Raw genomic sequence first — 10,000 nt, 5'->3', positions numbered from 1 at the left:
AAGGCAAGGTTCTGTGCCCTCCACCCTCATCGCAACACCCATGGGAGCCTCCGGTCGTCAATAGACCGCCGCACCGGCCTCTGACTGACTCTCAGAATGGACGGAAAGAGCCGGGTAAGCCTTTCAAAAGATTCGACCACGTGCCGAAAACTTTAGACTTCCGTGAGCTCTCCGGCTTGCACCGAGACCCGAAGTCGACGTGCGAAGCACCACGGGACCCCTTTCGCCTGCAGGTCCCGAGCCGCCTTTATTTGCTGTTACGAGCATCGTGTGCCCCATACCTGCGTGACGAGCACCGCAGGGCGGCAGAGCCATCGCACTTGGCCGGGTGGCAGAGGAGGACCCGACTATTCACAGATAGCGGCCCAACGACTCCCAGAGCCGGTCGTGCGGCGCGCGAGGTCTGCTCTCTTCACAAGAGGCTTTATTAGGGAGTGCTAAGGCAAGGTTCTGTGCCCTCCACCCTCATCGCAACACCCATGGGAGCCTCCGGTCGTCAATAGACCGCCGCACCGGCCTCTGACTGACTCTCAGAATGGACGGAAAGAGCCGGGTAAGCCTTTCAAAAGATTCGACCACGTGCCGAAAACTTTAGACTTCCGTGAGCTCTCCGGCTTGCACCGAGACCCGAAGTCGACGTGCTAAGCACCACGGGACCCCTTTCGCCTGCAGGTCCCGAGCCGCCTTTATTTGCTGTTACGAGCATCGTGTGCCCCATACCTGCGTGACGAGCACCGCAGGGCGGCAGAGCCATCGCACTTGGCCGGGTGGCAGAGGAGGACCAGACTATTCACAGATAGCGGCCCAACGACTCCCAGAGCCGGTCGTGCGGCGCGCGAGGTCTGCTCTCATCACAAGAGGCTTTAGGGAGTGCTCAGGCAAGGGTCAGCCCGCAGCCTTCCTGGCAACACCCAGGGGAACCAGGCCACTCGCGTCTCTCGCCTTCATTTTCGACACGAGCGCCTGCGGAGGGCCACCACCCCCTCCGATTGTCAAGAGACCTCCGCACCGGCCTCTGACTTACTCTCAGAATGGACGGAAAGAGCCGGGTAAGCCTTTGAAAAGATTCGACCACGTGCCGAAAACTTTAGACTTCCGTGAGCTCTCCGGCTTGCACCGAGACCCGAAGTCGACGTGCTTAGCACCACGGGACCCCTTTCGCCTGCAGGTCCCGAGCCGCCTTTTATTTTTGTTACGAGTATCGTGTTCCCCAAACCTGGGTGACGAGCACCGCAGGGCGGCAGAGCCATCGCGCTTGTCCGGGTGGCAGAGGAGGACCAGACTATTCACAAATAGCGGCCCAACGACTCCCAGAGCCGGTCGTGCGGCAGGCGAGGTCTGCTCTCATCACAAGAGGCTTTAGGGAGTGCTCAGGCAACGGTCAGCCCGCAGCCTTCTTGGCAACACCCAAGGGAACCAGGCCACTCGCGTCTCTCGCCTTCATTTTGGACACGAGCGCCTGTGGAGGGACGGCCGGAGTCAACGTGGGGTTTGCCCGCCCTCCAATAGTGTCAAAAGACCGCCGCACAAGTCTCTGACTGACTCTTAGAACAGACAGAAAGAGTTTGTCAAATCTGTCAAAAAATTGACAAAGTGTCAAAAATTCGACTTCCAAGAGCTCTCCGGCATGCACTCATACCTGTCATTAAAGTGCTATGCCCGTGGAACCGTTTTTCGGATGCCTTTCAGAACGGTCCCGCGCCGCCATTTTGTTCTAAAAATCGTGTTCCCATATATCTCCGGGTACCCCGCCAACCTCACTGCGGAAAAACTACAAGTGGCACTGAATGGGTCTGAATTCCAAATTTGACTGCATCGGTCTGGAACTCGGTCCGGTCAAAACCGTTTGGATTTTTCTCGGTCCGGACTTCCGCGACAGACAAAGTTAAAGTTTTCGGGCTGCAGGCACAAAACGACAGCTGGCCATTTGCCGGGCTCAATTCACCCAATTCCTCCGGCACTTCGGAGCACATGTTCGGTGTAAGTTTGCGAATCTTTCCCGATGCTGCAGCATTTTCCTCCGCTGACACTTAGAATATTTTTCACACTTTGCTGAAAATTTTTCTAAGTGTTTTTTTCCAAGTTTTCCTGGTTACTGATTTCTTCTTTTTAAACATTTTTCTAAGTTTTTCTGGTTACTGATTTCTTCTTTTTAAACATTTTTCGCAGTTTGTCTGGTTACTGATTTCTTCTTTTTAAACATTTTTCGCCGTTTTTCTGGTTACTGATTTCTTCTTTTTAAACATTTTTCGCCGTTTTTCTGGTTACTGATTTCTTCTTTTTAAACATTTTTCTAAGTTTTTCTGGTTACTCATTTCTTCTTTTTAAACATTTTTCTAAGTTTTTCTGGTTACTGATTTCTTCTTTTTAAACATTTTTCTAAGTTTTTCTGGTTACTCATTTCTTCTTTTTAAACATTTTTCTAAGTTTTTCTGGTTACTCACTTCTTCTTTTTAAACATTTTTCGCCGTTTTTCTGGTTACTGATTTCTTCTTTTTAAACATTTTTCTAAGTTTTTCTGGTTACTCATTTCTTCTTTTTAAACATTTTTCTAAGTTTTTCTGGTTACTCATTTCTTCTTTTTAAACATTTTTCTAAGTTTTTCTGGTTACTGATTTCTTCTTTTTAAACATTTTTCTAAGTTTTTCTGGTTACTGATTTCTTCTTTTTAAACATTTTTCTAAGTTTTCCTGGTTACTCATTTCTTCTTTTTAAACATTTTTCTAAGTTTTCCTGGTTACTCATTTCTTCTTTTTAAACATTTTTCTAAGTTTTCCTGGTTACTGATTTCTTCTTTTTAAACATTTTTCGCAGTTTTTCTGGTTACTGATTTCTTCTTTTTAAACATTTTTTCGCAGTTTGTCTGGTTACTGATTTCTTCTTTTTAAACATTTTTCGCCGTTTTTCTGGTTACTGATTTCTTCTTTTTAAACATTTTTCGCCGTTTTTCTGGTTACTGATTTCTTCTTTTTAAGCATTTTTCTAAGTTTTTCTGGTTACTCATTTCTTCTTTTTAAACATTTTTCTAAGTTTTTCTGGTTACTGATTTCTTCTTTTTAAACATTTTTCTAAGTTTTTCTGGTTACTCATTTCTTCTTTTTAAACATTTTTCTAAGTTTTTCTGGTTACTCACTTCTTCTTTTTAAACATTTTTCTAAGTTTTTCTGGTTACTGATTTCTTCTTTTTAAACATTTTTCGCCGTTTTTCTGGTTACTGATTTCTTCTTTTTAAACATTTTTCTAAGTTTTTCTGGTTACTCATTTCTTCTTTTTAAACATTTTTCTAAGTTTTTCTGGTTACTGATTTCTTCTTTTTAAACATTTTTCTAAGTTTTCCTGGTTACTGATTTCTTCTTTTTAAACATTTTTCGCAGTTTTTCTGGTTACTGATTTCTTCTTTTTAAACATTTTTCTAAGTTTTCCTGGTTACTGATTTCTTCTTTTTAAACATTTTTCGCAGTTTTTCTGGTTACTGATTTCTTCTTTTTAAACATTTTTCTAAGTTTTTCTGGTTACTGATTTCTTCTTTTTAAACATTTTTCTAAGTTTTTCTGGTTACTCACTTCTTCTTTTTAAACATTTTTCTAAGTTTTCCTGGTTACTGATTTCTTCTTTTTAAACATTTTTCGCAGTTTGTCTGGTTACTGATTTCTTCTTTTTAAACATTTTTCGCAGTTTTTCTGGTTACTGATTTCTTCTTTTTAAACATTTTTCTAAGTTTTTCTGGTTACTCACTTCTTCTTTTATAACATTTTTCTAAGTTTTCCTGGTTACTGATTTCTTCTTTTTAAACATTTTTCTAAGTTTTCCTGGTTACTGATTTCTTCTTTTTAAACATTTTTCTAAGTTTTCCTGGTTACTGATTTCTTCTTTTTAAACATTTTTCTAAGTTTTTCTGGTTACTCATTTCTTCTTTTTAAACATTTTTCGCAGTTTTTCTGGTTACTGATTTCTTCTTTTTAAACATTTTCCTAAGTTTTCCTGGTTACTGATTTCTTCTTTTTAAACATTTTTCTAAGTTTTCCTGGTTACTCATTTCTTCTTTTTGATCATTTTTCTAAGTTTTCCTGGTTACTGATTTCTTCGTTTTGAACATTTTTCTAAGTTTTCCTGGTTACTCACTTCTTCTTTTCAAACATTTTTCTTCGTTTTTCTGTTTACTCATTTAGCACTTTCAGGCACTTTCCCATCATTTCCTCGTTCCCGATTTCACCCTTTAAAACGCTTTCGGGCATTTCCCTAAGTTTTGCGGTTCACTCGTTTGGGACTCACTGACACCTTCTCTAGCTTCCCTGCTCACTTTTTTCGTACTGTTGAGAAAATTCGAACCCTTTCCTTAACTATGCCGGTTACTGACTTCACCGCTTCAGACCCTTGTCCCCGTAATGAAAGATACCATTTCCCACCGTGGGAAATGCACGAAAATCGGACTGAACACGGGGGAGGCTCCCCCCTCGAAGGCGAGACCGTCGGCAGAACCGCCGGGTCAAACCCGGCCGAGCTACCCGGCTTACAAGTCTCAAAGTCGGTATGAGCAGTCACGTCCACCCCCATTCCCTTTTGGACCACTTCCCACGGTTCCAAATGCATGAAAATCGGCCTGTACACGGGGGAGGCACCCGCCTCGAAGACGAGACCGTCGGCAGAACCGCCGGGTCAAACCCGGCTGAGCTACCCGGCTCGGAAGCGCCAAAGTCGGGTTGAGCAGTCACATTCACTCCCATCGACGTTTGGACCACTTCCCACGGTTCGAAATGCACGGAAATCGGCCTGTACACGGGGGAGGCACCCGCCTCGAAGAGGAGACTGTCGGCAGAACCGCCGGATCAAACCCGGCCGAGCTACCCGGGTTAGAAGCCTCAGAGTCGGGTTGAGCAGTCACATTCACTCCCATCCCCTTTTGAACCTCTTCCCACCGTTGGAAATGCACGGAAATCGGCCTGTACACGGGGGAGGCTCCCCCCTCGAAGGCGAGACCGTCGGCAGAACCGCCGGGTCAAACCCGGCTGAGCTACCCGGCTTACAAGTCTCAAAGTCGGTATGAGCAGACACGTCCACCCCCATTCCCTTTTGGACCACTTCCCACCGTTGGAAATGCACGAAAATCGGCCTGTACACGGGGGAGGCACCGGCCTCGAAGACGAGACCGTCGGCAGAACCGCCGGATCAAACCCGGCCGAGCTACCCGGGTTAGAAGCCTCAGAGTCGGGTTGAGCAGTCACATTCACTCCCATCCCCTTTTGAACCTCTTCCCACCGTTGGAAATGCACGAAAATCGGCCTGTACACGGGGGAGGCTCCCCCCTCGAAGGCGAGACCGTCGGCAGAACCGCCGGGTCAAACCCGGCTGAGCTACCCGGCTTAAAAGTCTCAAAGTCGGGTTGAGCAGTCACATTCACTCCCATCGACTTTTGGGCAACTTCCCACCGTTGCAAATGCATGAAAATCGGCCTGTACACGGGGGAGGCTCCGCCCTCGAAGGCGAGACCGACGGCAGAACCGCCGGGTCAAACCCGGCCGGGCTACCCGGCTCGGAAGCGCCAAAGTCGGGTTGAGCAGTCACATTCACCCCCATCCCCTTTTGGGCCACTTCCCACGGTTCGAAATGCATGAAAATCGGCCTGTACACGGGGGACGCTCCCCCCTCGAAGGCGAGGCAGTCGGCAGAACCGCCGGGTCAAACCCGGCTGAGCTACCCGGGTTAGATGCCTCAAAGTCGGGTTGAGCAGTCACATTCACCCCCATCCCCTTTCGGCCCCCTTCCCACGGTTGGAAATGCATGAAAATCGGCCTGTACACGGTGGGCGCTCCCCCCTCGAAGGTGAGACCTTCGGCAGAACCGCCGGGTCAAATCCTGCCGAGCTACCCGCGTTAGAGGTCTCAATGTCGGCTTCAGCAGTCACATTCAATCCCATTCCCGTTTGGACCTCTTCCCGCCGATGGAAATGCACAAAATTCGGCCTGAACACGCGGGGCGCTCCCCCCTCGAAGGCGAGACCGTCGCCAGAACCGCCGGGTCAAATCCGGCTGAGCTACCCGCGTTACAGGTCTCAAAGTCGGGTTGAGCAGTCACGTTCACCCCCATCCCCTTTCGGACCCCTTCCCACGGTTGGAAATGCATGAAAATCGGCCTGTACACGGTGGGCGCTCCCCCCTCGAAGGTGAGACCTTCGGCAGAACCGCCGGGTCAAATCCGGCCGAGCTACCCGCGTTAGAGGTCTCAATGTCGGCTTCAGCAGTCACATTCAATCCCATTCCCGTTTGGACCTCTTCCCGCCGATGGAAATGCACAAAATTCGGCCTGAACACGCGGGACGCTCCCCCCTCGAAGGTGAGACCTTCGGCAGAACCGCCGGGTCAAATCCGGCCGAGCTACCCGCGTTAGAGGTCTCAATGTCGGCTTCAGCAGTCACATTCAATCCCATTCCCGTTTGGACCTCTTCCCGCCGATGGAAATGCACAAAATTCGGCCTGAACACGCGGGACGCTCCCCCCTCGAAGGCGAGACCGTCGCCAGAACCGCCGGGTCAAATCCGGCTGAGCTACCCGCGTTACAGGTCTCAAAGTCGGGTTGAGCAGTCACGTTCACCCCCATCCCCTTTCGGACCCCTTCCCACGGTTGGAAATGCATGAAAATCGGCCTGTACACGGTGGGCGCTCCCCCCTCGAAGGTGAGACCTTCGGCAGAACCGCCGGGTCAAATCCGGCCGAGCTACCCGCGTTAGAGGTCTCAATGTCGGCTTCAGCAGTCACATTCAATCCCATTCCCGTTTGGACCTCTTCCCGCCGATGGAAATGCACAAAATTCGGCCTGAACACGCGGGACGCTCCCCCCTCGAAGGTGAGACCTTCGGCAGAACCGCCGGGTCAAATCCGGCCGAGCTACCCGCGTTAGAGGTCTCAATGTCGGCTTCAGCAGTCACATTCAATCCCATTCCCGTTTGGACCTCTTCCCGCCGATGGAAATGCACAAAATTCGGCCTGAACACGCGGGACGCTCCCCCCTCGAAGGCGAGACCGTCGCCAGAACCGCCGGGTCAAATCCGGCTGAGCTACCCGCGTTAGAGGTCTCAAAGTCGGGTTGAGCAGTCACGTTCACCCCCATCCCCTTTCGGACCCCTTCCCACGGTTGGAAATGCATGAAAATCGGCCTGTACACGGTGGGCGCTCCCCCCTCGAAGCTGAGACCTTCGGCAGAACCGCCGGGTCAAATCCGGCCGAGCTACCCGCGTTAGAGGTCTCAATGTCGGCTTCAGCAGTCACATTCAATCCCATTCCCGTTTGGACCTCTTCCCGCCGATGGAAATGCACAAAACTCGGCCTGAACACGCGGGACGCTCCCCCCTCGAAGGTGAGACCTTCGGCAGAACCGCCGGGTCAAATCCGGCCGAGCTACCCGCGTTAGAGGTCTCAATGTCGGCTTCAGCAGTCACATTCAATCCCATTCCCGTTTGGACCTCTTCCCGCCGATGGAAATGCACAAAATTCGGCCTGAACACGCGGGACGCTCCCCCCTCGAAGGCGAGACCGTCGCCAGAACCGCCGGGTCAAATCCGGCCGAGCTACCCGCGTTAGAGGTCTCAATGTCGGCTTCAGCAGTCACATTCAATCCCATTCCCTTTTGGAACACTTCCCGCCGTTAACAATGCACGATATTCGGCCTGAACACGCGGGACGCTCCCCCCTCGAAGGTGAGACCTTCGGCAGAACCGCCGGGTCAAATCCTGCCGAGCTACCCGCGTTAGAGGTCTCAATGTCGGCTTCAGCAGTCACATTCAATCCCATTCCCGTTTGGACCTCTTCCCGCCGATGGAAATGCACAAAATTCGGCCTGAACACGCGGGACGCTCCCCCCTCGAAGGCGAGACCGTCGCCAGAACCGCCGGGTCAAATCCGGCCGAGCTACCCGCGTTAGAGGTCTCAATGTCGGCTTCAGCAGTCACATTCAATCCCATTCACGTTTGGAACACTTCCCGCCGTTAACAATGCACGATATTCGGCCTGAACACGCGGGACGCTCCCCCCTCGAAGGTGAGACCTTCGGCAGAACCGCCGGGTCAAATCCTGCCGAGCTACCCGCGTTAGAGGTCTCAATGTCGGCTTCAGCAGTCACATTCAATCCCATTCCCGTTTGGACCTCTTCCCGCCGATGGAAATGCACAAAATTCGGCCTGAACACGCGGGGCGCTCCCCCCTCGAAGGCGAGACCGTCGCCAGAACCGCCGGGTCAAATCCGGCTGAGCTACCCGCGTTACAGGTCTCAAAGTCGGCTTCAGCAGTCACATTCAATCCCATTCCCTTTTGGAACACTTCCCGCCGTTAACAATGCACGATATTCGGACTGAACACGGGGGCCGGTCCGCCCTCGAAGTCAACACCGTCCGCAGAACCGCCGGGGCAAATCCGGCTGAGCTACCCCGCCCCCGAACACTCAAAGTCCCTCTGAAGCCTTGCATTCGCCTCCTTGGAAAATTGACGTCAAACATTACCAAAATCGGGGGCACGAGCACTAAAGCTAAGTCTCACCCTTTCCCTATCCCTAACCAGGAACCGAACGCCCACCCTCAGCCTCACACCAACGCCGGTGCCACTCCAGACAGACACACCCTTCAAAACCACACCCATCCGGCCATGCAACTCAAAAAGGGTCCAAATTCAGAAACACCCCCTTCAAAAGGCACTCCATCCTCGGCCACACCACCGGGACATGCTCCCCTCGGCGATAATTAAGCCCCCACCACTATTTGAAGCCAACCGCAGCCGCAACTCGAACGGAGAAATCAGTAACCAATTCAAAAATGCGCTTGGTTACTGATTTCTACTGAGCCGAAAAAATTCTAAGTGTCGGTGGTTACTGATTTATACCAACCCGAAAAAATTCTAAGTGTCAGTGGTTACTGATTTATACCAACCCGAAAATATTCTAAGTGTCAGTGGTTACTGATTTATACCAACCCGAAAAAATTCTAAGTGTCAGTGGTTACTGATTTATACCAAGTCGAAAAAATTCTAAGTGTCAGTGGTTACTGATTTATACCAACCCGAAAATATTCTAAGTGTCAGTGGTTACTGATTTATACCAAGTCGAAAATATTCTAAGTGTCAGTGGTTACTGATTTATACCGACCCGAAAAAATTCTAAGTGTCAGTGGTTACTGATTTATACCAACTCGAAAATATTCTAAGTGTCGGTGGTTACTGATTTATACCAACCCGAAAAAATTCTAAGTGTCAGTGGTTACTGATTTATACCAACTCGAAAAAATTCTAAGTGTCGGTGGTTACTGATTTATACCAACTCGAAAATATTCTAAGTGTCGGTGGTTACTGATTTATACCTACCCGAAAATATTCTAAGTGTCAGTGGTTACTGATTTATACCAAGTCGAAAATATTCTAAGTGTCAGTGGTTACTGATTTATACCAACTCGAAAAAATTCTAAGTGTCAGTGGTTACTGATTTATACCAACTCGAAAATATTCTAAGTGTCGGTGGTTACTGATTTATACCAACCCGAAAATATTCTAAGTGTCAGTGGTTACTGATTTATACCAACTCGAAAAAATTCTAAGTGTCGGTGGTTACTGATTTATACCAACTCGAAAATATTCTAAGTGTCGGTGGTTACTGATTTATACCAACCCGAAAATATTCTAAGTGTCAGTGGTTACTGATTTATACCAAGTCGAAAATATTCTAAGTGTCAGTGGTTACTGATTTATACCAACTCGAAAATATTCTAAGTGTCGGTGGTTACTGATTTATACCAACCCGAAAATATTCTAAGTGTCAGTGGTTACTGATTTATACCAACTCGAAAAAATTCTAAGTGTCAGTGGTTACTGATTTATACCAACTCGAAAATATTCTAAGTGTCGGTGGTTACTGATTTATACCAACCCGAAAATATTCTAAGTGTCAGTGGTTACTGATTTGTACCGACCCGAAAAAATTCTAAGTGTCAGTGGTTACTGATTTATACCAACCCGAAAATATTCTA

The sequence above is a fragment of the Chiloscyllium punctatum genome, unplaced genomic scaffold (assembly GCF_047496795.1).
Source record: "Chiloscyllium punctatum isolate Juve2018m unplaced genomic scaffold, sChiPun1.3 scaffold_491, whole genome shotgun sequence".
NCBI lineage: Eukaryota > Metazoa > Chordata > Chondrichthyes > Orectolobiformes > Hemiscylliidae > Chiloscyllium > Chiloscyllium punctatum.
Note: the sequence above shows the minus strand (reverse complement) of the source record.